Source organism: Aulonocara stuartgranti (genome assembly GCF_965226115.1).
Source record: "Aulonocara stuartgranti genome assembly, chromosome: 5".
In the NCBI taxonomy this organism is placed as follows: Eukaryota; Metazoa; Chordata; class Actinopteri; order Cichliformes; family Cichlidae; genus Aulonocara; species Aulonocara stuartgranti.
The window spans coordinates 11042384-11068377 of NC_138943.1; the positions used below are offsets into that span (position 1 = coordinate 11042384).

Genomic DNA, 25994 nt, shown 5'->3' on the forward strand with positions numbered 1-25994 from the left:
ATCCTACCATGTGGATTCATGGATTTTTTTTTCACATTCTGTCTCTCACAGTTGAAGTGTACCTCTGGTGCAAATTACTGACCTCTGTCATCATTTTAAGTGGGGGAACTTGTACAATCGGTGGCTGACTAAATACTTTTTTGCCCCACTGTATATCTGTGCAAAATAGTCTCCATATCTTCGGACATGTAGTTGCTTTCTCTTTTGTTTGTCAGTTGAAGTTGCTTTTGATACACTGTTTGTAGCATGTGGACCTAATGTGAAGGATGCCATCTGCAGTTTATTTTGAGCAGCATTTACGTTCTCTCCATCACCTTATTGGACACTTTTCCACAATCCAGCAAATGCACATGTTGCCATTGGTGCAGTTTCTGTGCTCTTTTCTTTTCTCTCTATGTGCTCTGGCACAATGGTGGTTAATTTTGGGTTGTTCTGCAAAAGAAAGTGATCAGTTCTTCCCGTAATTATTAACCCCCTCAGTGTCAGTCAAGCCTTTTGATGTGTCACAGTCTCATAATTTCCCATATCTTGCAGCTACATAATCAGACTGGGTTCCCTTCAACTGCAGTTTTTTTTAAGGACTTTTATAGTAGTGATGCAGTAAATTCACAAGTCAATGATAACTTTTTCTCTAGTTGTATATATTTCTGATGTTACCATGGTTCCTGTATTGCCTCACAGCACACCATTTGGATACCACTGGTCTATGTAACCTTTTCTGTGATGCACTGTGGTTGTGCTGCATTGTGTTATGTTGTGCTTTGGCAGCTTCTCATTTCCATTAACTTAAAGTCCAGGGTACTTCATGCAAATCCAGTACGACAGCAACCCTGGAAACTTTAGTGGTTCAGACTGTTGGTCTAAACTAAAGTTTGAATAAAAAACCATGTGGCTTATTCTTGCCTCAAACATATAACATTTGAGGAAGTTTGCAAACAAGCAGCCGTGTTGGTTTTGCTTGGAACTATGGGAACAGAAAAACCCACAAGAGACTTAGCATGTGTGCAGGATGTTTGGAGAGCTGAAGGACAGGAACAGCTCTTGTCAGTCATCTACTGTAACATGCTACTGCCAACACTGACTCGAACCAACACTTAAAACTGACTGAGCATAAAAGTGAGTGGTGAGGTCACAGGTATGGCTTCAATCATCACATCTGGATATACAGGGTGGGCCATTTATATGGATACACCGTAATAACATGGGAATGGTTATACAAGTTATACAAGGAACCAAGTTATTTGGTTCCTCGTATAATGTCAGAATCAGTGTGTTTTAACTTAAAATATCTGTATTAGACAATATTTGTGTGATGTGTATTTACATCATACAAATATTGCAAATAAACAGTAGCAGTCAAAATTTTGGACACACTCAACCATTCACATAGGTAGTGATTATAATGTATAATATATAATGATTATAATGATTATATGGACAGAACTAGAGAACCTAAACAAAGTACATATGTATAGCATATGTTTTTATTTACTGACCCACAGATGAGGATAAACTTAAGGTTTGTTATGAGGCTAAAGTTGACATGCTGTTTTATTCTGCCTGAGACAAATAATAATACTTCCCTCATTTAGGAAAAAAACCTCTTTGTGTAGTTTCATCTTTAAAAGTCTATCAAAGGTCTTGGTACTTAATATGTATTAACTGTTGGGAAGGTTGTCTTCTGGGCTGATACACAGTTTTTATTGTCATTTTAAAAGTTAGTGTGCTGCATCTCCTCTTATGGGATGATAAATATTTCACCAGGCGTCAGAGCGTTTGACTCCGTTGCTTCTGCTGGAACAATTGAATGTGAATTCTGTTTTTCTGAGCATCCATCCAAATACACTCACCTGCTTCCAGGGAAGCACTCATGAATAATTATTTTACACTTTCCAACCACTTAAGCGCTTTGGCTGTGTACCGACCCAGGGAGCTGGCCTGATTATGCTGTTTGCTTGTTTATGAACAACATTTTTGCCTGGAAGTCTCGACAGCCGTTTGCTTTTTTTTCTTTCTTTCCTGTCTCAGGAGTCTGAAGTCGTCCGGATGATGATGCTGCTACTTCATCCCCTCGAGCTGAAACAGCCGTCTCCTATTCTGCAACAGAGTTCAGTGCTACTGCGGGTGAATTTATCAAAGCTCTGCTCCAGAATAAAAATATACATTCACTGTTTTGCCTCTGGGATTTAGCATTGCTGTGTTATACCACATGCATATGAATTAGTTAGTCCTCCAATCTAAACACATGTTTTTGCTTTCTAGCTTGTCCTTAAGCATACTGAATACAGCAGTTCAGCATCACTACATCTGCAGTTACAGGATAAGTGAAAGTCAAACAGTTTGACTTGGTTACACCAAAAAAAATCCACAAAACAAAAAGTAAAAAACACTTATCAATAGCAATTTGAAGGGGACTGTTTCTCTTTATTACTGTAGTTTTGTAGGGTCTTTACCTTATTAGATACAGTGCCTTGAGGCACCTGCTGTTGTGATTTAGCATAATTTGAATTGAGTTGTTTGCTCTGTGTGCTGTCTTTACAACGGTACAGGTGGCAATCTGAATGTGTACCAGCGGGTGGAAACGGTGAGAGCAGAGAGTTGAAGTCAATAAAATGTGAAAGTATTCAGGGTTGACAGCTGACTCTGTGACCTTTCACTGACCTTTGGTGAACATGTTGTTCAGTGTGGGTGATGATGCTGCCCAGATCAATAATGCCCAAAGGATCTATCACCAGCCTGGGGAGCTGACAGCAGGGTGAAGCTGAGAGGACAGCTAGCTGCACTCTGCAGCGAAGAAGAAGTTTGTCAAGAGTCCGAGAGCAGTATGACACTCTGTGTGTGTGTGTGTGTGTGTGTGTGTGTGTGTGTGTGTGTGTGTGTGTGTGTGTGTGTGTGTGTCACGGACCCAGCTCTGGAGGACTCGGGGTCCGTGAGCAGTTTTGACTCACCTCCCGTTGATATTGTTGTTATTATTATTTTGGTGATGTGTGTGTTTTTCTGCACTGTGCTGTGTTAGTCTGTGTCCCACTCATATGTATAGGTAGGGTATGGGTGTGTATGTCTGCGGGTGTGGCTGGAGGATGGAGCTCAGCCACCTGCAGGCCTGAGGGGTGTGGCCCTGCGGAAGGACTGGCCACACCTGAAGTTCATGCCACACCTGTTGGTGATCAGGGCTCGTCGGGGGAGCTACTTAGGAGAGAGTTGGAGCTCCCACCGGCGCGGGATCATTAAGCTAAGACTCCAAGTCAGTGTGTAGCATTAGGAAGTGCGGATCGTGTGTGTGTGTGTGTGTGTGTGTGTGTGTGTGTGTGTGTGTGTGTGTGTGTGTGTGCGCGCGCGCGGGTTCAGTGTTTAACGGCTGCTTCTGTATTGTCCTGCAGGTGAAACGAGGGACCAGAAGGGCAGCACGCACAGGGTGTGCAGTAACACAACAGCGGGGAGCACGAGCACGAGCACAGACGTCGGAGGGAAGCACGCACATGGGGTTCGAGGGAGCAACGGGGAGTTATTGTGTTTACAGCTTTCCACTGTAAATAAAGAGCACTGTTTGCATCGCAGAGTCTGCGTTTTGGGTCCTCCTTTCCCCACATCCCCACGGTCTGCCCTCCAGACCGTGTGTGTGTGTGTGTGTGTGTGTGTGTGTGTGTGTGTGTGGATGAACAGCATTCATTTTTCCAATTTACAGGATCTAATTCACACACACACTCCAGGCTGGGAGTTGGGTGTAGTGACAGCACCATAGTCCTGCTAGCGTCCCCTACAGGCAGCAGTGTTCATTGCAGGTCCATTATTGCAGAAAGTGACACAACAACAATATGTACATTTCAAAGAAAAGCATTCTAATTATAAAGCTTCATGCTGATCATTAAAACTACCCACAGGTGACGCAAGTAACATGAACCATGCCATTACAATGCAATTTTCTGCTGGTAAATTTTGGGCCCTGACATTTATGCGTTAGCACAGAACTTCCAGTATAATTGAGAACTCCCACTCTCTGGACTTCCAGTTTCAGACGGGGCGCTTGCGAGACAGAATGAATGGGGCCCTGAGGAGCTGTAGAACATAAATATAAATTTGGTGAGGAAATTGTTTTTCTTCTTGCAGTTTTCACCATGTTTTTGATAAAGGAGTTTGAGACAATAAATTCATTCATTGGCTTGCCAGAAGATGTGCATGCATATATCTGCCCTGGTGCAAAGGCACAGTTTTTTATCATCCTGGCATGCTTGGGGGTTCGTTTCCTTTTTTTCCCTCTTCTCCTTTGAAAACCTCTTTCTAAGTCTCAGGAGGAGTTGTGGGCTGACGCTCCTGCTGGCACACACATGGGTGGGGTTCCTCCTTGCATCAGTATGGTGTTAATCAGGCCCTCTTTGAATCCTGCAAGTTCTTGTGTTTTTAACCTGTAGCTCTCTTTCTCCGTCTGTCTCATGGTTGCCCATCTGAAAAGCCTGTTTTTCAAGTCATTCTCCAGGATTCTGGTTCTTTTAAGGAAATTAATGGACACTACCAGCCACTCCCAGGCATTCTCCATGCCTGCAAAGGAAAGTTACCAATCTGTAACATACCTGCCTCCTTGCTCTCCATTGTTGCCCTTTCTGGCCACTTTGGAAGTTTGACTGCCTGTCAATAGCATCTCCAGACCTTCTATCCAAGAAACAAGTAAAGTCACATACGAAAGGGAAGCAATTCGCATCACTTTCGAGCCCCATGTGACCAGCAGTTATTTGACAAAATATCTTTCACTCTCTATGGTCTCTGGTCACCATGTTGCCACAAATCGCTTCCAGTGAGTACGGTCAAAATCCAGAATCAAGTCTCAAATCCTGCAAACCAAATCAAATCCTCACCTTGGGCACAACATTTCCTTTCTCCTCTGACAGAACTCTTTGGATTGTGTTGAATACTTCATGATGGTCAACAAGTTTCATGTGCAGAGAAGGTTGTAAACAACCTGCCAGACCACCAAGTGGGCAAGAATGATTTTATCCAGAGTCTTTCTCTCTGAGCTGAAAAGCTAGAATAAATAAAGCTTTACTTTTTGTGTGATTTGTTGATTTAAGAACATATATTGAAGGTGGAACTGAAACAAGGGTTTGTATGGATGTGCTTTCACAATGGAAAGCGACAAAAAATATCACAAAACAGGTGCTAAGCTGATGGCCTGCTCCAGGCAGGTGGGCAACAGAAATGGAAAAAATAGTCTCAGTGCATCCTGGGGAAATGCCAGTTCGCCCGCTGTGTGCTGCATCAAAACAAAGCCCTTAGTAACAAAAACTGCCAGCAATCAAAAGTTTTAATTTAATCCTTTGTTAGGTCTTTAAAGCTGTTTTGCTAGTGTGCCAGGGCAGGGTTTTTACTGCATAGAGAAACTTTGTCACCACTCAAAGAGGTTTTTGTTAGAGGCAAAGAAAATCACCAGCGCTTTAATGAAATTACTTTTTTTCTTTTGAAAATCAGTTAATTGGGGTTTTATTTATTGAAGTGTAACAGACATTGTGATGATCAGAAATGACTAGAAAGTGTTCAGACTTCTGTCAGATTTTCAGCCTGGCAGAATCAAATAAGATTTAATCAAGGTTATATTATAGAAATTGATGTACTGTATAACACCAGTGTGGGTATTTTGAACAACATATGCCTTATGTTTACACTATTACACCATTTCCAGATATGTGCATTTAAAAGTGACTAAATGTGGTTTATTTTTGGATAAAGATTACCACAGACATGAATGTATGGAGGCAAAACAACTAAATTAAGTGATCTAGACTGACGTTCTGGGCTCAGCGTGCCTCGGTCAATACTACAAACATTTATGGTTTATTTCTTGCTCATTGCACGCTCATTAAAGTTTCCAGAGTGTACATATGGGTTTGTTCACTTATTGTTGATATAGCCAATGATCTGTAACCTGTAAGAGTTTTTCCACACTTGCACTAACCTGTACAAACCTCTGTGAAACCACACTGGATATTACCTAACTCCCTCAGCTGCATGGCAAGCAGAAATATTATACACTCAAGGCTTTCTTCAAGGTCTGTGTAACAACTAGAATATCAATTTGTTTTGTTTTCTTGGAGGTAAAAAGTTGCACAAAAGAAGAAATCCTACAGTCATCTTATTGGCTGCTCTTTGTCCTTTTTGACTTTATGCTTTCAGACATTCTGAGGTGCACCGTCAGCTATGTGAAGGAGCTGTGAGCCGGCTCATCACACTTAACAAAATATGACGAAGGTGTTGACATGTCATACATTAGACAGCCTTCGACCTCTATCAGGCCTGAGGAGCACACTAAAACACTAACGGGGGGCTGACTCAGCATCTTCTTACATTCAGCAACTTTAAAACAGCAACACGTCATGTAGACAACTTAGACACAGTGAAGGATGACCTTAAGTCCTGCTCAGGTCTCACAAGGGGCAGCTGATCCACATCCAACCACATCTGCCCGGTAACATGCCTGTTAAGTCCCAGTGCCACGATCAATCACAATCATGTTGTCACTGCCTTTAACACGGCACTGTGTCTTCCCTCTTTATCAGCCTCTGCACTGTTTCTATTCAGGTTTGGGTTCATTTTATATTCAACAAAACCTGACAGACCTGACATGCAGTTGTTAACAGGAGTATTTACATACAGAAGCACATTTTAATTTCATCTAAATATTCAGCAGAGGCCTGTATGATAAACCAATAGTAGGCAGCTAGTTACATAAGATCAAGTTTAATTCTGGGTTTTCAATATTTTGATGGTCATCACAGGAACCTGTTGTACGGCGGCTCTGAAAGGTCAAACGGACTTCAACTTAAGATAACACCAACAAATAGAAAAAAGCTGCAAATGCATGCAAGACACAACAGAAGTTGAATAAAACAATATCTCACAAAAACGTAATGGAAGTGTTTTTGGGGACACAATAACACAATGGAACAGCTGCAAACAGGTGACAGAAAGTGAACAGGTGACAGACTGCACTGAGACACGCTTAAAAAAGTTGTGAGTGGAAAAAAAACGCAAGGTAATGTTTAATTTTCACTCTGATTTTTCAATTTGATTTATGTAGCGCCAAATCACAACAGTGGTTGCCTCAAGGTGTTTTATATTGTAATGTAAAGACCCTACAATAATACAGAGAAAACCCCAACAATTATATGACCCCCTATGAGAAAGCACTTTGGCAACAGTGGGAAGGACAAACTCCTTCTTAACAGGAAGAAACCTCCAGCAGAGCCAGGCTCAGGGAGCGGCGGCCATCAGAGTGAAGAGAGAAAGGCAGGACAAAGACACGTTGTAGGTGTTGTAATTGCATGATTCAAATAATACTGTTGATGCATGTTTGCTATTAGATTGTCTGTCAAGTTATTGTTTATTAGTGGGTTGTTTCTTTTTGGTTTATTTGTTTTTTGTGTGCTTTTGTAGCATTTGTGTATTTTCTGGTATTTTCGTAAGTTGCATTCTGTTGATTTCTCAAGGCTACCATATCATTGAGATTGGAGATTAACACGTGCACAGTCACCAACTCCTTACGATTCTTTGATGATCCTTTGAGGCTCAGTGCACAGGTAGTTAGAGGGTCTTAGGTTTTTCAGGTGTGCCTTAAAGTATCTGCATTATGCCAAAAAGTTGGAATAGAAGCAACTTTATTCCTTGCTTATTTTCCTGTTGGATGAAAGCAATTTTAAAGCAGTTTTATATTCATCTATAAGCCTCCATAGTGAGAGAAAAGTAAAACAGAAGGCCTATGCCTTGCACTATCTGAACATTGTGTGAAATTTGCAACTTACCAGTCTGATTCTTGGTGTTATATTTGTTCACCCCTCCTCTTAGTTTAACAGCACCAGGGTTGCAGATGAAAAAATAAGAGCAGAAGTAGCTCATGCACATCTAAACAACACATTGAATTAATGGAATTTGTGATATTATACAGTTGGCATGTAAAGAGCACTGAAAGCACACATGCAGTCTAACACTAAACCTCTGCTGTTTTGTCCGCAGCAGCTGTGTTGCTTTCAGCCTTTATTATGTGTTTAAACTGCTCATATTTTTCTAATATCCATGTTTGTGACTGGTCAGATGCTGCCAACACTGCCCCTTTCATGTGAATGCTCTTGCAGCTAGACTGACCTTGTGTTGATTTATTGAGTTGATTATCCTGATTCTCAGTGTTAGGGTAAGCTATGCCAGATATAATGGTATCGTTCACTTATTTGGTTTCAGTTACCCTAGCATCAATCGTGTAGCACAGGCCCCAGTCAAATAAAACATTACAGTTCACATGTAATCGTAGAGGTATCATAAAAGGAGGCAGGAGGCACGATGCTTATCCTTTACAGATGCACTGAAAAAATAAAACTACCAATTAAACCTCATATTTCTGTCACCAAACGTCAGCTTCTCGCTGTTATCTGCAGGCAGAAGCACAGTGAACCTATGACTGAATTAATAAATAAAAGGCCTGCAGGAAATAGCAGCACTTGTCACTCAGCACACTAATCAGTTTTAATTGACTGCAGCTGTCTGGTTAAATGTCCGGCAGGTGTAACTGAAACAAATCATCGCTGTTATTTAAACAACTTCAAACAGAGGAAGCAAATGATTTATATGGAATTTCTGGGCATCGGTAGGAAAAGCTCAGTTTGTTATTACTGTAGCACACATACACACGGTGCTTTATCCTGGCTTATGAGATGTGTCTCCAGCTCCGTCTTGCTCTCTTTTTCAAGTTCCAATCACGGAAATGCTAAAACTAAATAACAGAGAATAATCTTCCACAGGTGAAGATATTTTATACAGATATTGTACTGCTGTGTGTAAATTTGTAGCAATAATTCATGTTTATGTCTCCATAATAATACATGTTCGAGGGGGCTATGTGTGTTTATGGAAACAGAGACATATATGAACATCGGTCCAGTGAACAGCCATGGTGATGAACATGTTAGTTGTTGCAAATGAAGAGTCTTAGCTGAATCTAACGTAAAAACAGACGGATATCACACACGAACAGTGAAAAAACAAGCTTACACTAACTTCTCCCACCACTACCTTGGTTTTAGAAACACGGTCTTAAACTGTTTTGGCAACACAAGAAACTTCCTTTTGATGTTTTTCTCTTGTACTCCGTGAAGAGTTTCACTGCATGAATTTTTCAATCTGTCAGATGCTCAGCTGTGGAGTCTGAGATGACTGAAGAGGAATTTAGTGCTGATTATGAGGAATGACCTGTTTGCTGAGGCAATATGGATAATTTAGGAAGTGATTGTTTTGGCAGCATTTGGTGTGGTGTTTTCCGTTTGTTGTGCATTTATCAACAAGGATAAAACCGGAACAGATTTCTTCCTTTCTCTTTCTCTTCCCTTTTTTTTTTTTGCATCTACACTCTTTAACAAAATTGTACTAAATCCGTCTCTTTCTTAAATAGGTGTTGTGCCAACAGCAGGATATTTGTGTGTTTCGGTTATCAATTTCATTTTTTTTTTTATATATATAGCACCAAATCACAATAATAGTCATTTCAAAGCGCTTTTTAATGTAGAGTAAAGACTCAAAAATAATAATAGGAATGAATTTGATTCCAGCTTGAGTGCATGAAACTGGGCTTAAACGTAAACATGCTTAAACTCACGTAGCCACTGTGACATCGCCCTTTGCTATCTTGGTGTTTCGATACGTGCATGAAGCGTCGTCCGCTCATTCTTGAACTCCCAACCTGAGACCCAAACACAGATTAGCGTACCAGCCCAAGTACCTGTTGCACACTAACTGGCTCTCAGAACCTGTGAAATATTTACTGGCTCAAAACACCAGTCATTTGCTTCTCTGCGCTTAGTACCTGCTAAATACTTAACTCTTCACAGTATCTGTTGCACATTTACAAACTAACAGTCCCTTATCGGTTCTAAGTGCATATTTGCCCTCATCCTTTTCATCCAGCTTGACAAATAGTTAATTAAAACTTCTGAACTTTTTAGCATTTGAGTCTATAAAAGTAGCCTTTGCACACAGACAGGTGCCGAGTGATTAGTGCCCAAGCAACAACAAAATAAATCAATAAAGTACCATCATCTGAAACACAAACTTCTTGGGCAGTCAGATAATCCCATTAAAATTTCCCAAAATGCACCACAAACAGAGGTTTAAAAGCTCCATTTCGGTGGCTTGAAGGGATGAGGCTTAGCAAACGGTGATTAGCTAGAGCTTACAGTTCCTTCATAAAATCCAAAGAGGTGCCATCAACAAAGTACACCCCCTGTAGAGTTGTAGCTATGGAGACCAAAACTGTTTGTTGGCCATAAACATGTTTATTTCTGTTGTAAATTTGGACCTTTTAAAAGGCAAGCATTGGGGAATTACTTTTTTTTGCTGTCAGATTCAAGTGAAATAGAGGAACTGCTATTCTTTTGGCACTTCTTCATTTTTTTAGCCACAACTTGGCTGAAATTTGTCAATCTTCAAGAAGCGATGCATTCCGTGCGTCACTGTCTTTTCTTACTGGGACAATAATTTACAAAAATGAACATGTCTGTATTCGAGGGGGATTCACCACCTGCTGTCCTATTAGAAAGACTCCAGGTTTTCCGAGCTGGAAGCTATATCCATCTTTTATATTTATCTATGGATAAATCATGTGATGACTTCCGAACTGCTTTTGAAGATTTATTTGTGCACTTTAGTAGTAATCTTTGCTTTACAGGCCCACCCTGATTATAAACAATAGGTGTCTAGTTTAAATTACCTTCTACACATCTTTTGCTGGAAGAATAATGACACTGAATCCAACATTAATACTCACATTTATCACATTAAATATCATGCAGGGACTTGACAATTAACAACTCTGTCACACACAAACCTCTGACGTGTGTGAGTGTTTGTGTTGTTAGCAGGTCCTAAAACACTGTGGATGTTGGGATGGGTACACAGACACACACAGCGGTACATTTTGTACTCCGTAGAACGCTCCAGTGGTGTCTCCCCTCCCCACCCTTTAACGGGTCGACAGCCCAATTGGAAATCCATGCAGCTAAAGCTGAAGCCTCTTCCCCAATGGCTGCTGGCTCGTTGATTATCTGTCAGAGACAGGGGGTGAGAGAGTAGCCTTGGGTGAGTAAAACAGAGAGACAATGACTAAGAGAGAGGGAGAGAGCTAACGGCATGGAGCTGAAGACAGAATGAAAATGAGGAAGAGTTCTGTACATGCTAAAAGGAAGTGAGGAGAGATGAAACCAGCGGGGGGGGGGACCTGAAACCAAACCACTCCTTTCTTGCTTGCTCGCTCTGTCCGGCACAACAGCTGTGCTTAATTTTATATTTTATATTTTATTATTATTTATTATTTATTTATTTAGTATTTTGTCAGAAACAAATTTCTCCAATTATTATTCTTTTTTTTTTGTTTCACTTTAATTGTATGAAAGGAGAGGTGCTGAAGAAGAGGAGAGACCATCGATTGGTGGAACCTCAGATTCAGGATTGTGATTGTCCAGGCCATGGACAACAGCAACCTTTCCAGGATAATCAATATCCTTGATAATCAACAGGACATATCAATTATGTCCTGTTGATTGTGTTCTGGGAGTGTGGGGGATTGGGCCTGTTGTTGAAGGCCATTCAGTATCTGTGAGCCCTAACTGAGAACTTGTTTTATATTAAGTAATTAGTCTTGTTTCATGCTTGTTGACACAATTCTGTTCTTAACTGTGAAAGGGATTTCTAGGCATAGTCTGAGGTATACACCTCAGAATTAGGCCTCAGAATAATGTTTTAACCTTTTGCAAATGATGAGCTCCTTTTCGGTCACTGATCCATGATTTCCAGCTCACAATGGAGCAGTTTGTAACTGAGTGTGAAGCAGCAGGAATTAGAAGTAGCACTGGGTAGGAGAAGAGTTACCCCCAGCTGCAGCAGTTATCTTAGGGTGGTGTCATCAGTGAAAGGAGGATAGAGTGGGAGACTGACAGATGGATAAGTTCTAAACTTCTCAACACATCTCAGCTGGTTCCCTTACTGCCAGATTCCTGAACCGCCACCTCAGTGGGCTGCATGAGGGAAACAACTGAGGTGGTTTGTGAATCTTGCTCCTGTGTGCCTCCTAAGTGAAATGTTTCAGGCATGTCCTGCTCAGACTTCAGGGTACAACCAGGGCAAGCTGGAGAAATTATGTCTCCAAACTGCCCAGGGAGCCCCTTGGGTTCCCATGGAAAAGCTGAAGGAGGTGGCTGCAGAAAAGAGAGATTTGCTACCCTTGCGACTCAGATTTTTGCAAGCTGCGGAAAATGGATAAATGAATGAAATTACCGTTAACCCTATTTTATTTATTGTGGGTTTTTTTGTTGCTTCTAAACAAGCTGAATTAATTTTTTCCTGAATTTTTAAATTTTACTTTGTATCTCTTTTTAAGATTTATTGTTTTTATATTGACTTTCCCAAAGTGCTTTATATCTGCTGTCTGTGGGGGAAAAAACCACTATATAAATTTCAAATATTAAAATACACATTTCTTATGTACATTGGAGCTAAATGATAAATGCCATTTATCTCAAAAGAATCAATAGCTCCGATGCACATATGGAGCCTTTTGGGGGAAATACAATGTTGGTATTTATTTATTTGTTGCTGTTTGTCTTCACTTCTCTTTCTGTGCTTTGTTATTTTTCCTTTAAGGGAAAATCGGTTGGTTTTGTGCCTTTTAGACATTTTTGAAAGATCTCTGCAGAAGTTTGCTGGGTCTAGAAATGAAATTCAGAATAGATTGAACAGAAGTAGTGGCACTGCACTTACTTCAATGCTTTATAACAAAGTTGGGTTTTTTTTTAAAGTCTTTGCAGATGACTGTAATAATTTCCTCTACAATGTCTGTGATGACTCACTCTCAGGAACATGATACACAGCTGGTAGCAGCTCGGGGGGAGAGAGAGAGAGAGAGAGACGTTTCATCAGATTTCCCTGCAAGTGTGGATCTTCTGCATTTGTTCTAAACTGCATTACACTTGACAAATGTTGAACGGCAGCCTCTCTTTATTGCCTCATTGGATGTTGCTTTCACGGTGGTAGCTCTGTGGCCGAATTGGTGAGCTGTAACTCGATACCATCTTTTTTAGTCAGTCAGCCTCTTCAGCTTTTGACCACCCTGATGGGATCAACTCTAGTGCCATTATCAGTTGTGCTTATAGGTGCAATTTGATATTGATTCCCTCATTGATTTCTGATGTTTTCTATGTAAAAAAAAAAAAACCAGTAAGACAACATAGCTATTTATCATCAACACACAGCTTTATTACCTCAGAGTCTGAACACAGTGGAGCAACACAAGGTGGACAAAAGGCTTGTAAGTGACTCAGGTGTGTAAAAACCCAAAGGCATCATAAAGACTAAAATTAAATGGCCTATGTTGACATTAATCTGTACACCAACTAAAGCATAACTAACCTCTAGGAAAGCAGGTACTTCCCTGAGTACCCTGAGAGATACTAACATCTAAAATGGATTAAATAAGAGAATATTTGTAGAGCTTTTTGTTTTATTCAGGTTTTCTTATTAAATATTGGTTTAAAAAAGGATTTTGGCCTTTGGAAATATGATGTGCTGATCAGCTGGAAGACTGTGGAAATGCTGGTGAAATATTATTTATCATGTTGCTGTTTTTTTATAGTTTTAATAAGTTCAAACATTGCATTTACTGCATCGTGATGAATTTCTATACACCACTTTAAACCTTGTTGCATTATTATATGTCGGAAGTGACCTTATTTATATAAAGGTCTGTGCAAAATCACGCACTGGATGTCAGTTCATACAGGAACATAATGCAGTGGGAACCCCCCCCAAAAGAGCCCTTTTCTCATTTATCTCATTCAGTTATCCCTGCTGAGTCAACACACTTATAGGCTTCTGTCCTCTTTAGTGTTTGCCTGTTTCCACAGACAGTCAGAGTGTGCTGAGTTGATGTTTGTCTTTTATTCAGAGAGTTACCCCGTACGTGGGTATCATGACGATGATAATAAATTCCTCTGTTGAGGCAGGCATAAAAATGAGTGTTTTGTGGGTCATGTGACTCACAAAAGGATCCCTACCTGTGCCTCCTAATCTAGAAATATGATGATGAGGATGAAATAAACTGTTGATGAAAATCTCTAAAGAACATAAGAAATATAACAGTAAAATCAACACTTTTGCAAATGAGACAAGAGACTAATGCTGCAGAAACCCTCAATCTTCGGATTTATCATACGGAGACGTAATATAAACATTTTAATGTTTATATTACGTCTGCTACGGTTCTAGCAGTGCAAAGCGGACTCAAGCTAAGCATTTATATGTTTTCTGAATCACATACACATTCCTGTGACAATGTGGCAACTTATAAAATGTATTCCTACTACATAAAATCTATAATGTACTTAAAACATGCTCTAAATAAAAGAATTAGTGAAAACGTGGTGTTTCTAGTCGACTTTAAACCTGCTCCTTATCGGGTTATGAATTAAGTTACCATGGTGATTTAACCAGGCAAAAGAAGATCCACTTGCTCAACACAGAAAACTCTGACTTTGAGCTTGACATGGCTCACTAAAATATGGTGACATAGTACATCCCTCTTTTCTGTGGGCTAATCTTATTTGCATTTGGTCCTTTAGGTCAGACGCTGCTGCAGAGAACATAAATGTTGTAATATGCAAAATAAGTTTTGTGAAGGAAAAACAAATGTTAAAAAATAATGAAAACTTTCAAGTGCAGCCATCATCTGTAATGATATTTGTGTGTTTCTGTCTGGGGTTTTTTTTTTAAACTTTGGCATTACTCCTTTTCTCTTTCAAGCTAAGATTTCAAACAGTCAACATCTCTGAGTAGGTTGCATACCCAAAGTCCTTTAATCTGTTTAGCCAAACACTCATGCAAATGGACTAAAATGCAGTACCATGAAGTGTTTTTTTTTTTATTTAAGGTTTGGTGATAGCAGCTTAATTTGAGCGAAGACTCTGGTTCATCCCTCTGAGACCTTTGTGTTCTGCACATTGTTTGTGTTTTTCCTCCCTCGTTTTTAATTTTTTATTTCCACTCACTTGTTAGATTGAGTCACTAAAAAATGTAGTTTTAGGAAAAAATGGTAAATGAATTGGTTCTTGTCCAGCACTTTACATAACATGCCACATTTTTTCCATGCTTAAGTGCTTTTTTATCAAACATTCACACTCCAGTGAATACAGAAAGCAACTTGGGGTTTGCATCTTCCACATACAGAATAGAGAAGCCAGGGATCGAACCCCCAGCCTTCTGACTGCTAAAATCACTTACTCTACCTCTGGACCTACAGCCACCCCTAAGCTCATGGTTTTGGTTGAAACACAATCCTTTACAGCAGTACACCTGCTCATTGACAAGTTGGAAGTTACCCATCACTCTCACTAATATCATATCCCAGTGTGACAAGGTGCAGACACTAAAGCACAACTTGAGCTGCACCAACAGTTTGACAAAATGGCACCAACTGATGCCTCAGGGATGAAAACATGCTGACTGTTCAAATACAGGAGATAGTAGGAAAGAGGAAACCCTAACATAAGCTTAAAACCGTTCAAGTTTAAATTTATCAGTAAATAAATAACTTATTTATTTATAGCAGTGAGCTTAATATATAGTCAGTACATTTTCAGAAACAGGTATAAAAAGGTGGAGCGGTGGTGGCCCCGAATGCTGCTATCATTTGCATTTGTATATCTCGCAGCATGTATTAAAGTCTTGTCAAGGCCAAAGGGCAGGGCGGTGAACTGCCAGTGTAATTTCTCTGTGCTGCCTCCAAATACTTGTCATAAGTCATTAACCTGCATATTTATGATGCTGCTTACTCGTGTAAATCCTACTTATCAGGCAGATTAAGCGACTAGGAGAGTTGGGGGCTAGAATATATTTTTACATTTTAAAAGGGGTGTTTTGGAGGTAAGGTTTGGGACACAGTGACTTCCAGGACTTGTTAGTTAATCCACATATTTTACCAGCTGCTATCAGAATGTTGAAGTGCGTGAATAACTGAATGGAAGGACTACAATTAGAAAGACGGACGGTTAATGTGTAATTTGGGGGGGGGGGTTATACATTAATGGGGAAAATGTAACGGATAGATAATAAAAACAAATTTTAAAAACCCACAGACACATGAATAAAAAGGTGGTAACAGATGGGAAATTGGATGGGATATGGATCATAGAGTAGATTTATTAGTCCACAGACGATGCCATCTCTCATCTCCTCCACACATCACTCACTCACTTGGACACTAGAAGGGGGAATTATGTTAAAATGCTCTTCATAGACTACAGCTCTGCATTTAACACCATAATTCCCTCCACACTCACCACCAAGCTGGAGCATCTGGGACTCAGCTCATCTATGTGTCAGTGGATCTCCAACTTCCTAACTGGCAGACCACAGGCAGTAAGGATGGGCGGACATGTCTCAGCCTCCACCACTCTCAGCACTGGAGCCCCCCAGGGGTGTGTTCTGAGCCCCCTGCTGTACTCTTTGTACACATATGACTGTGTGGCCACTACCAGCTCCACCACCATCATCAAGTTTGCTGACGACACCGTCGTGGTGGGCCTGATCTCTGATAACAACGAGACGGCCTACCTGAAGGAGATTAGGAATCTGGAGAACTGGTGCCAGAGGAACAACCTCCTTCTAAACGTCAGTAAGACAAAGGAGCTGATAGTGGACTTCAGCACTAAGCAGGAGAGGAACTACCAGACCCCCGTCATCAACGAGTGCCCAGTGGAGAGAGTGGACAGCTTCAAATACCTCGGAGTTCACATCACGCAGGACCTGTCATGGTCCTGTCACATCAACACCGTGGTGAAAAAGGCCCGACAGCGTCTCTACCACCTCAGACGCTTGAGAGACTTCCAACTGCCCTCCAAGGTGCTCAGGAACTTTTACTCGTGCACCATAGAGAGCATCCTGGCGGGAAACATCTTAACCTGGTTCGGGAACAGCACCATGCAGGACAGACGAGCTCTACAGAGGGTTGTGCGGTCAGCTGAGCGCACCATCCGCTCCGAGCTCCCTGACCTGCACTCAATCTACAGCAGGCGGTGCCGGACCAAGGCCAGGAAGATCGTGAAGGACCTCAGCCATCCCAACAACAGACTGTTCTCTCTGCTGAGGTCAGGAAAGCGATTCCGCTCCCTGAAGACCAACACAGAGAGACTGAGGAGGAGCTTCTTCCCGCAGGCGATACGGTCTCTCAATCACACCACCACACAGTACTGATCCACACATATGGTTCTTACACACACACTGGACTTTCTGGACTTTGGTTTTGCACAACACTGGTCACTATATTCTTCATTTCCGGTTAATACTTGTACAGCTGCTGTTATTGTGTATATATTTATTTATATTTAGATTTCTTCATACTTTCTTATATAGTTCTATATTGTGTATTTTGTTGTACAGTTATTTTATTTTCAACTTTAATTTATATATTTTATCTTATTCTTCCCAGTTAAATTTACCCTTCATTCTAATTTGTGTTGTACAGTTATTTCATTTTTAACCTTAATTTATATTTTATTCCTTCCTAGTTAAATTTACCCTTTTTAATTTTTCATATTTATTTCCTATTTTATTCATAGCCTTTTCCTTTTTTGTTTTCTTTAGGTCACGAGCAGTTGTCCAAGCATTTCACTACATATCGTACTGTGTATGACTGTGTACGTGACAAATAAAAATTTGAATTTGAATTTGAATTTAATGGATGTCTTGAACAGAAGTGGTACTTTCATCGAGACATAATCTCTCAGTTATGATTCAGCAGCCCTGGGAGGGTTTGAGTTGTTTGTTTCTATTTCCTTTTCTTTTCTCTACTTCCTCTGTTTTCTCAGGTGGACTTGCTGGTCTCATCTGTGGTCTCCGACTGAGGGCAGCGTCTCTTGGTGTGGGTCGAGCCCTCCTCACCTGTGGGCAAACTGATTCATCAAGCATTGAGTATAAGACGGACAGGTGGTGCCGCAGTTCCCTGCCTGACCGCTCCTGTTGTTATGGCAGCTCTTAGGCTCTTCACAGTTCGAAGTCTTGTTTGTTCTTACCTTTTTCTCCCTCTGCCCTTTATAGCTGCTCACTTAAGAGCCTTGCTTGGAATCTGCTCGCTAAAGAATCAACTTAACTACAGTCTGGTGATAACTCGAGCTGCCTTACTTCTATTTATGCCAACCATCATTATGCACATTGTGGGCAGTTAATTAACTCCAATTCTCTCCTCTGGCAGAGCTCCTGTGATCCCTCTCACACTGAAGTGATTCTTGTTCTCTGGTCTGGTCATAAACCCCCATTTGATCATTGTCCTTGCAATAAAGCTCACTTAGTTAAGTCTCTGCATGTCAAGTCTGCTTCATGGGTCTGGCCAGTCTAACATTATGACAGTCTCAGATTCAAACATGAAAGCATGCCCTTTGGATATCTACTGGCATGCACTCAGATAGTTGATTAGGTGCACCTTTCAAGTACCCATTGAATTCCCTTTTGCCTTCAGAACTGCCTCAATTCTTTGTGGCATAGATTTAAAAGACATTCCTCAGAAAATCTGACATGGCAGCTGCTGCCCATCTATGTTGTCTTGTGGTTTCTCTGCATCCCAGAGGTGCACTAATGGATGGAAATCCATTGATCGGAGCTTTGTGACATGGCTTTTTATCCTGCTGGAAGCAGTAATTAGAAGATGGGTACACTGTGGTCATTTATGACATGGTCAGCAAAAATATTCAGGCAGGCTGTGGCTTATAAATGATGTTCAGTTAGTAATAATAATAATTACTATTTTTATAGCACTTTTAAAAACAGAATTACAAAGTGCTTCACAGTTTGAATAAAAGCCACACATTAAATGCGAGGATCATATAGGCCAGCTGCAGTGATCAAGGTCTCAGAAGCTCATGGGGCCGCTAATGTCGTAACTGGCCTAAAGAGTGCCAAGAAAACATTGAAGTGTGTTAACAAGCAGCTGAACAGGAATGCCTTAAAAAGTAGCCAGTGAGTGTATGTTGAACCAAGGTAGTGTAAAATATTTTCCAAACTCCAAACTTGAAAAATTAAATATTTTACGATGCAACCAAAAACAGCAAAACACTGAAAATGAAAGCTTAGTAAAAATGAAAGCAGTCATTCACGCTGGAATTAAAAGTTTATTAGGTTTTTGTTATATTCTTGGACCTGCAAGTGCCTATTTCAGAAAGTGAGATGATGAGGTGCTGCACAGAGTAAGAGCTCATTTTTGGGGCAGAAAGACGAAATGTAAATGTCAAATGTTAATAAGATTAGAAAAGACACTGGATCAGTTGAAAAGAGGAGGTGAAGCAGCACAACGTGGGGGTACAGCTTCCCTCTGATGTATCCCAACTATCATATCTGAGCGCTTTAATGATTCTCTCTGGATGAAGGAAAGACAGACTAAAGAGAGATCAAGGGAGCCGAGGGGGTGAGGAAGGAGGGAGTGGAGGAGGGTGGAAATGAAGAAGAAGAAGCAGTGAAACAGCAGGAGAGAAGTGCCCTTCTAGACATACTTATTCTGCACGCCATAATTTCTTTTTCATGGCTGCAAATGTATTAAAGTTAAAATTTATGTTAAACTCTCCTGACTTCGGTTTGCACCACTCCAATCATGAGTTTCCATCAGAGAAGAGAATTTAATGGGTACTAATGAAGATCAAATTAAATCCTGGTGTTATGCTTTCACCTGAAGAGACGAGGTTAAATGAAATGCTAAATCAAAATTTCAAAGCACTGTTCTCTTATGACCAAAATAATGAAGGCAAAAACCAGAACACTGCTTTACTTCAACAAAACAATGTGATCAAATTATAATTTCAACCTTTCCAAAATGATTAAATTGTGTGTTGAACGACATCAACACAATTCATGATTTATAAAAGCAATTTTAACTTCCTGGAGGTCACTGGCATTTGGTAGGTGAAACTGGTCACAAAGAGATATGCAGCATGGGAAATGCTGACTTGACTACAAACACTCGTCTACTATTTCTTAAACTGTTGCGAAACTGAAGAGTGCAATATGCCACCACAGCGTGGGAGTGAAATTTGAGAAAGTGCGACACAAACTGGCCCTTCTCCTTCAAAATAAAAGCTGCACGATTTGAAACATGTTGTTTAAGCTCTTAGGCCCAACCTGTCAAAACTGTTACAAAATCTACAGACAGAAGAAACCAGGATCTAAAACAGACAGGAAAGACACTGCTGGTAATTAGATAGTCAATAAGAGGTTTATATAAATATAATTATTATATAAAATTTACTCAAAGGAAGCCACGGCTTAAATATTCAATAATGAAGTAGCCTTAATCAAGGGAATTAGACACAGGTGGGCAGCAAGACTCGGCTGAAAGTAATCAAAACAATGACTGGGATGAAGTAAAATTTAAAGCGTGACACAGGAAATAGGAGACAAAATAAAACAGGAAGTAACACAACAGGGAAACACTGGACACAGAGGCGATGACTTTACAAGACAGAACACTAAAATAAAGTTTGTTTGTTCTTCAGGCCATTATATTATTTTATGTCTATTTATACAGACATTTTTTTTAGACTCGTATATGTTTTCCAAGTTTGAAGAATCCTTTTGGACAAACATCACTTGTGAAATATTCCTCCACCAACCACCAGCTTCTTTCCCCAGGTGGAGGTTTGAGATTGGTAGAACACTGCTAGAAAACAGCTTTTGTTTCCAGGAAATCGATTTAACTCCCAGATGAAGAGTTGTATATTGTTGTGTGTTGTCCTTATCGAGTTCCATCACTTTAATAAATGCTTTGTTTTATAATTCTACCTCTAATGTCTCAGCTAGTTTAAATATCAACTGACATAGCCAGGCACCATTTACACCACAATCCTTTCCTTTTTATTTTACCAAATAACTTCTGAAATATTAAAGACAAAATCACAAATAATGCATTGGGTTATTTATGTGGCTTTATGTAATGTAAATACCTTGTAAAAGCAGGAAGATAGCTGAAGGAAACCAGCGCTCTGCTTTCTGTTCACTCTTCTATATTGAGTTAGACAGCACAATTTCCACACTACCAAAGCCCTGAGGCGGTAGCCACGATGCACAATCAAACCACAAGGATCCCAATCTACTTTCTGTCACCCTGCAATGCTTATGTAACTGAGGTGAAGAAGATTGTGAATTAACACAGGTGTACTACAGGAGGGGAACCCTCCTCAAAAACAGACGGAGCAGTGGAGCAGCCAAGGGAATGCCCTGAATTAAAAAACTGTACAATATTAAAACATTAAAAAGGTAAAACACAGCAAAACATGCATAGTAAAAAACCCTAGATAACTTGTCCCTTTCCACCGTGTGACACTTATGAAATACAACCTAAATAACTACTTTTACATGTCAGAACTGCAGTAAGAGCTGACCTTCAGCTGGAAATTCACTTCTTTCAAAGATCTGCCCCACAAGAAAACTTTAACTTAGACAACAACTAGGCCTTTACTGCTGATTTTCATGTTTTTCCCCCTTTCTTGTGAAGAATAACCAAACATTTTTACTTTTTTTTCTCTGTAAAGTTAGAATCACCAGAATCATGTTCTGCTCATGCTTTAGCTATTTGATGTTAATTCCATATAATAAACCTCTGTGGCATGATTTTTTATTGTTTTTTCAATTTGATTTTGACAAAGATCAAGTAAAAATAAGTATTTAATCCAGTGTGTGTGTGTGTGTGTGTGTGTGTGTGTGTGTGTGTGTGTGTGTTATCAAATAGATATAGTAATGCCCTCGAAATTCTTTTGTGTTTTTCTTGCTGTTGTTTTCAAGCCAATTAGTACTAATTGGACTAAGAATTCAGTGCAAAAACACATTAAGATAGTACAATTTGTCAAATATTAAATTGCAGTTTTGCAAACAATAGGGTGATTCTAAAAGTGTATTAACTGTAAACACCACATATCCAAGCACTGTGTGCAGTAATTCTTGGAACAAAGTTCAAGAAATTGATCAAGTGGAGGACATAAATACATGGAAGACATACAACAACAATGCACAGCAGGTGAACTGCATCTAAAAGTTCCTTCCTTAATAAATAGCAAAACAAACAAACAAAAGATCTACCAGCTTTTCCGTCACTGCTACAAACAAGAAGGGACCTAAAGTTGATCCCTGGTGTACTCCCACTCACACCTTCAACTAACTGATCTTCTGCACTTCCTGATTCATTAACTTTCACTTCATCAGTCCTCATCTGTCACTCTCATGAGCTTCGAGAAGTAAAAGTACTCCTTCAATCTCCTCGACACTCTGTTCACTCGATAGTACATTTTGATTTCTGTCTAACATTAATCACCCTGCTGCACATCGTTTCAAGGTCGATTTTTCTGCCATCCAATCAAGACAAGTCCTTTTCTCCTTCATTGGTGTCGAGCCTCACATAACTCACATGCATTTTCACTTCTTATTTTGATGTATGTCAAACCTCCCAGGACTCCTGGCTGCTTTCTTCAGACTATCCCACTTTTTCTTTGCCAGCTTCTTCCTTTAAAGAGTGGCTTGCATTACATAACCTTGTCTCCTTGTCTTCTTTCCTCTGTCCAGAGGATACATCGTAACAAGTGTAGCCTCTCTAAACTTTAGTAACTAACAAAACATGGCAACGGGTATCCTGGTAATTAATTAATTAATTGAAGTATCATTGTTTTCCTGTGGGACTTCAAGCTTTACAGAATACACATAGGTCTCTTCCTTTGGGCTGTTTATAGGGCCAGTTTATCCAAATGACCAACTCTGCATATATACCAGATACTGTCAGGGTACAAATTTATGCATCATTGTCTTCCACAGCCCACGGCTTCGTGTTTTAAAGAACTCTTGTAGGCCATTGTTTTACTGCTTAAGTTTACATCTACAATGAGAAAATTGGGATAAACAGGAAGATCATATGAAACAACATGACCCTACAGCTTGGCTTTTCATCCTCCTTTTCTGAATCAACACTCGTCATTTGTATGCATCTTTTCACAGTATTGACCCAAGGACGGCTATAGCCTACACTTTATTCAGTTCATAAATAAATAAATTGTAGTCTACTTTAGTGCAAAATAAACTGTTTTTTTTAGCAACATGAAAGTTGCATGAAGTGTTTCCATGGTGACCTGCCTGGATGTGAGGCATAAACAGAGAGCTCACAAGACAGATCTAGAAATTTGCATTCTTATATTTCAGCCGTAATTCTCCTCCAGACAAACTGTTCATTTGCACAGGACAAACTATTAAGTTTGGAGTACTTTTTTACTTTTAGGAAATCTGAATTTAAAAATATATGAGTTTCAGATAAATTAAGAGTGTTCATAATTAAATGCTTATTTTTATTTTTAGGTTGCAGTGATGATGAATAAATTATGGTTATATAGAAGCAAATCACACAACAGTCACCTCAAGGTGCTTTATATTGTCAGGTCAACACCCTAGAATATTAGAAACTCCAACAATCATACCATCTATGAGCAAACAATTGGTGACAATGGGAAGGAAAACTCCCTTTTAACAAGAAGAAAGTTGGTGATGGGGGAAAAAGTAGAGAGCAAAGAGAGACAGGGCAAAGGGTAAACTATAGGAGAGAAAGCCAGAGTTTAATAAATGCTAAATGCTTTAGACAGGTGTGAGACTGCTGTGTCATTACATTAAAAAAAACCCACCACCAACAAAAAAACAAAACAAATTATAAGAAACATTGTAAAAACCAAAAATGGGGTTTCTTGCCTGAGAACAACACTATAAAGGCATACCAGCAGCTCAATAGCTGCAATCTCCCCTGTAGACTTTAAAAGTACCACTGGCATAGTCACAGTGGCATCACCCCATTAGTGATGCCTTTGTGATGCCTTGAGTTAAGCATTTTCACCTAACCGTTTTTGAAACTAGATGTGACAAGAAAGAAGTGGTTAAACTCTCATATGGTAGCTGACCAGCTCTTAAGTATACCAAACTTTATTTACCTTTTGAATTCTGATTGGTCTCCCTAATTCACTAACTGAACATTATTTTGTATTCAATACAGCTTTTTTAACAACCAGGAGTCGCCTCCTGCTGGCTGTTTAAAAAAAGCACTGCAGGTTTAAAGCACTTCCCCACTGGCTTCAATTTTGAGCTATCTTTTATATACAGTCTATGGACAGTTTCTGTTCAACATCTTATTTTGAAATCTTTGCAGGAAATTAAAAAAAAAAAATTCTGTATATAAATAAAAACATGGTTTCACAAATATTAGAATAAGGTCTGCATTTTTCCAAAAGTAGCCCTAGTAAGCTATATAAGCAGAGACCACCCTCACTAACCTCTGGTGCACGCTCAGTCATTTTGTTCTTGAAGCAGGCCTGAAATATGACAGAAACCACTCAGTTTAGAAGAAAGAAACAAAGGTTACCCCAATAGATCATTACATGAAGGAACCTTTTAAAAAAAACAAAAAAAAACCAAGCGCGTCCATGCTCACAGGTGTACACACGGGTGATCACACCCACAAACTACACCCTTTTTGGCTCCTACCTCAAAGCACACTGTGTTCTGTTGATCTTATGTGCTGCACAATAATGTTTAATATTTAGTATTTACTGTCATATTCCCATATATCATTGTGATGTTGTTTATTCTATTACTCTTGTTCTCTTCTGCTTGTTTTCTTTTTTCTTTCTCAACAGGTGATCCAGGTGATCGATATATGCATTTTTTTTCATTTTTTTCTGCCCGTTCTGTTGGTTTTTGTCTTTTGCCCTTCTCCCCCGTCCCTCTTCTCAGCTGTTTCTCTTTCCCTCTTTCTTTCTCCCCTTCTTTCCCCCAGTCAAGTCTGTCCCGTATTCAGTAAGTGAAAATAAAATAAACAATAAAAGGTGAATCAAATGGACCATTACGGCAAGGCTGGGATGGTCAATTTGGTAAAGTAAATCCGTTGGGCATCTTTCTTTGCCTTTAGACAACAATTCTGATGGCAAAAGAGCCAAACGGGACGGGCACAAGGGAAAAAAAAAAGGTTACCCCAATAGACTTCAAAAGAGCAAAGAGTTAAAGCAAAATGGCCTTTGAAAACCAGCTTTTATTTGAAGACTGGCTATTGTGAAAACTTCCCAAGACAAAACATCCCAACGTCCCAATTTTCAGTGATTCTGATACACTGAAAATATTTACAGTCAATGTAGGAAGTGTCGCATCCATATACAGTGTGGGTAATGAGAAACAAACTGGTGACTCAAATTCAAAACACTTAACTTTTCTGTAAGAAAATAATCAACCTTTGTTTCCTTCCAAGTTTAGTGTGCAAAGGTAGAGGAGAAGGTTGAAGAGGAGATGAGAGGTAGACACTGGAGTCGTTGGTGGAGCGTGGCAGGCAGGGTTTTTAGCTGACAGCAGAGAATGGCAGGTAGAAAAGAAGCTGAGGAAACAGGTTGCCAAAAATCAGAGGATGCTAGCTGACACTTTCTAGAGGTCTGCAGCACAAAGGAAGGGAGTAATGAGTTCGGTGCAGAGTTTAACAAGAAAAAAAATAGAAGAGAATAGCCTCAGTGCTGTCCACCACAGCAGGCTGACTGATAATTCGCTAAGCAGGGGATGACAGGCCATATATATACAGCAGGTGGTTGATTACATGATGAGCAACAAAGACATAGACAACTCCAGAGAAGGGGGGGGGGGGGGGGGGGGGTCAAGAAAAATGAGATGGCTGTATTTGAACAGATGCCGAAAACTGTTTTTTAATTACTTTTCCTTGACCTTGATGGCAAACATTATGAAGTCAGAGGGGAAAATATGTGAAGCAGAATTTATAAGGACTTAGAAAAAGCAGACCATGGTTCTTAAAAAACCCAGCTGCTCTTTCAATCAGCTCTGTCAGGATGTAGCTGCAATGTGATGGGCGACAAAAAGCTTGTTCAAATGAGGGAAGGTTCCATGTTTATTACAGTGACTCATTGAGTGTTCCCTATGAG

The 25994-nt window shown here is 39.9% G+C and overlaps 1 long non-coding RNA gene across 1 annotated transcript; it reads left to right on the forward strand.

Moving 5' to 3' along the window:
* Positions 1 to 2900: 2900 nt before the first annotated feature.
* On the forward strand, positions 2901 to 3557 carry LOC309707214. The gene is made up of 2 exons (XR_014276954.1): positions 2901 to 3244; positions 3381 to 3557. It is a non-coding gene; the product is annotated as an uncharacterized lncRNA (long non-coding RNA).
* Positions 3558 to 25994: the final 22437 nt, after the last annotated feature.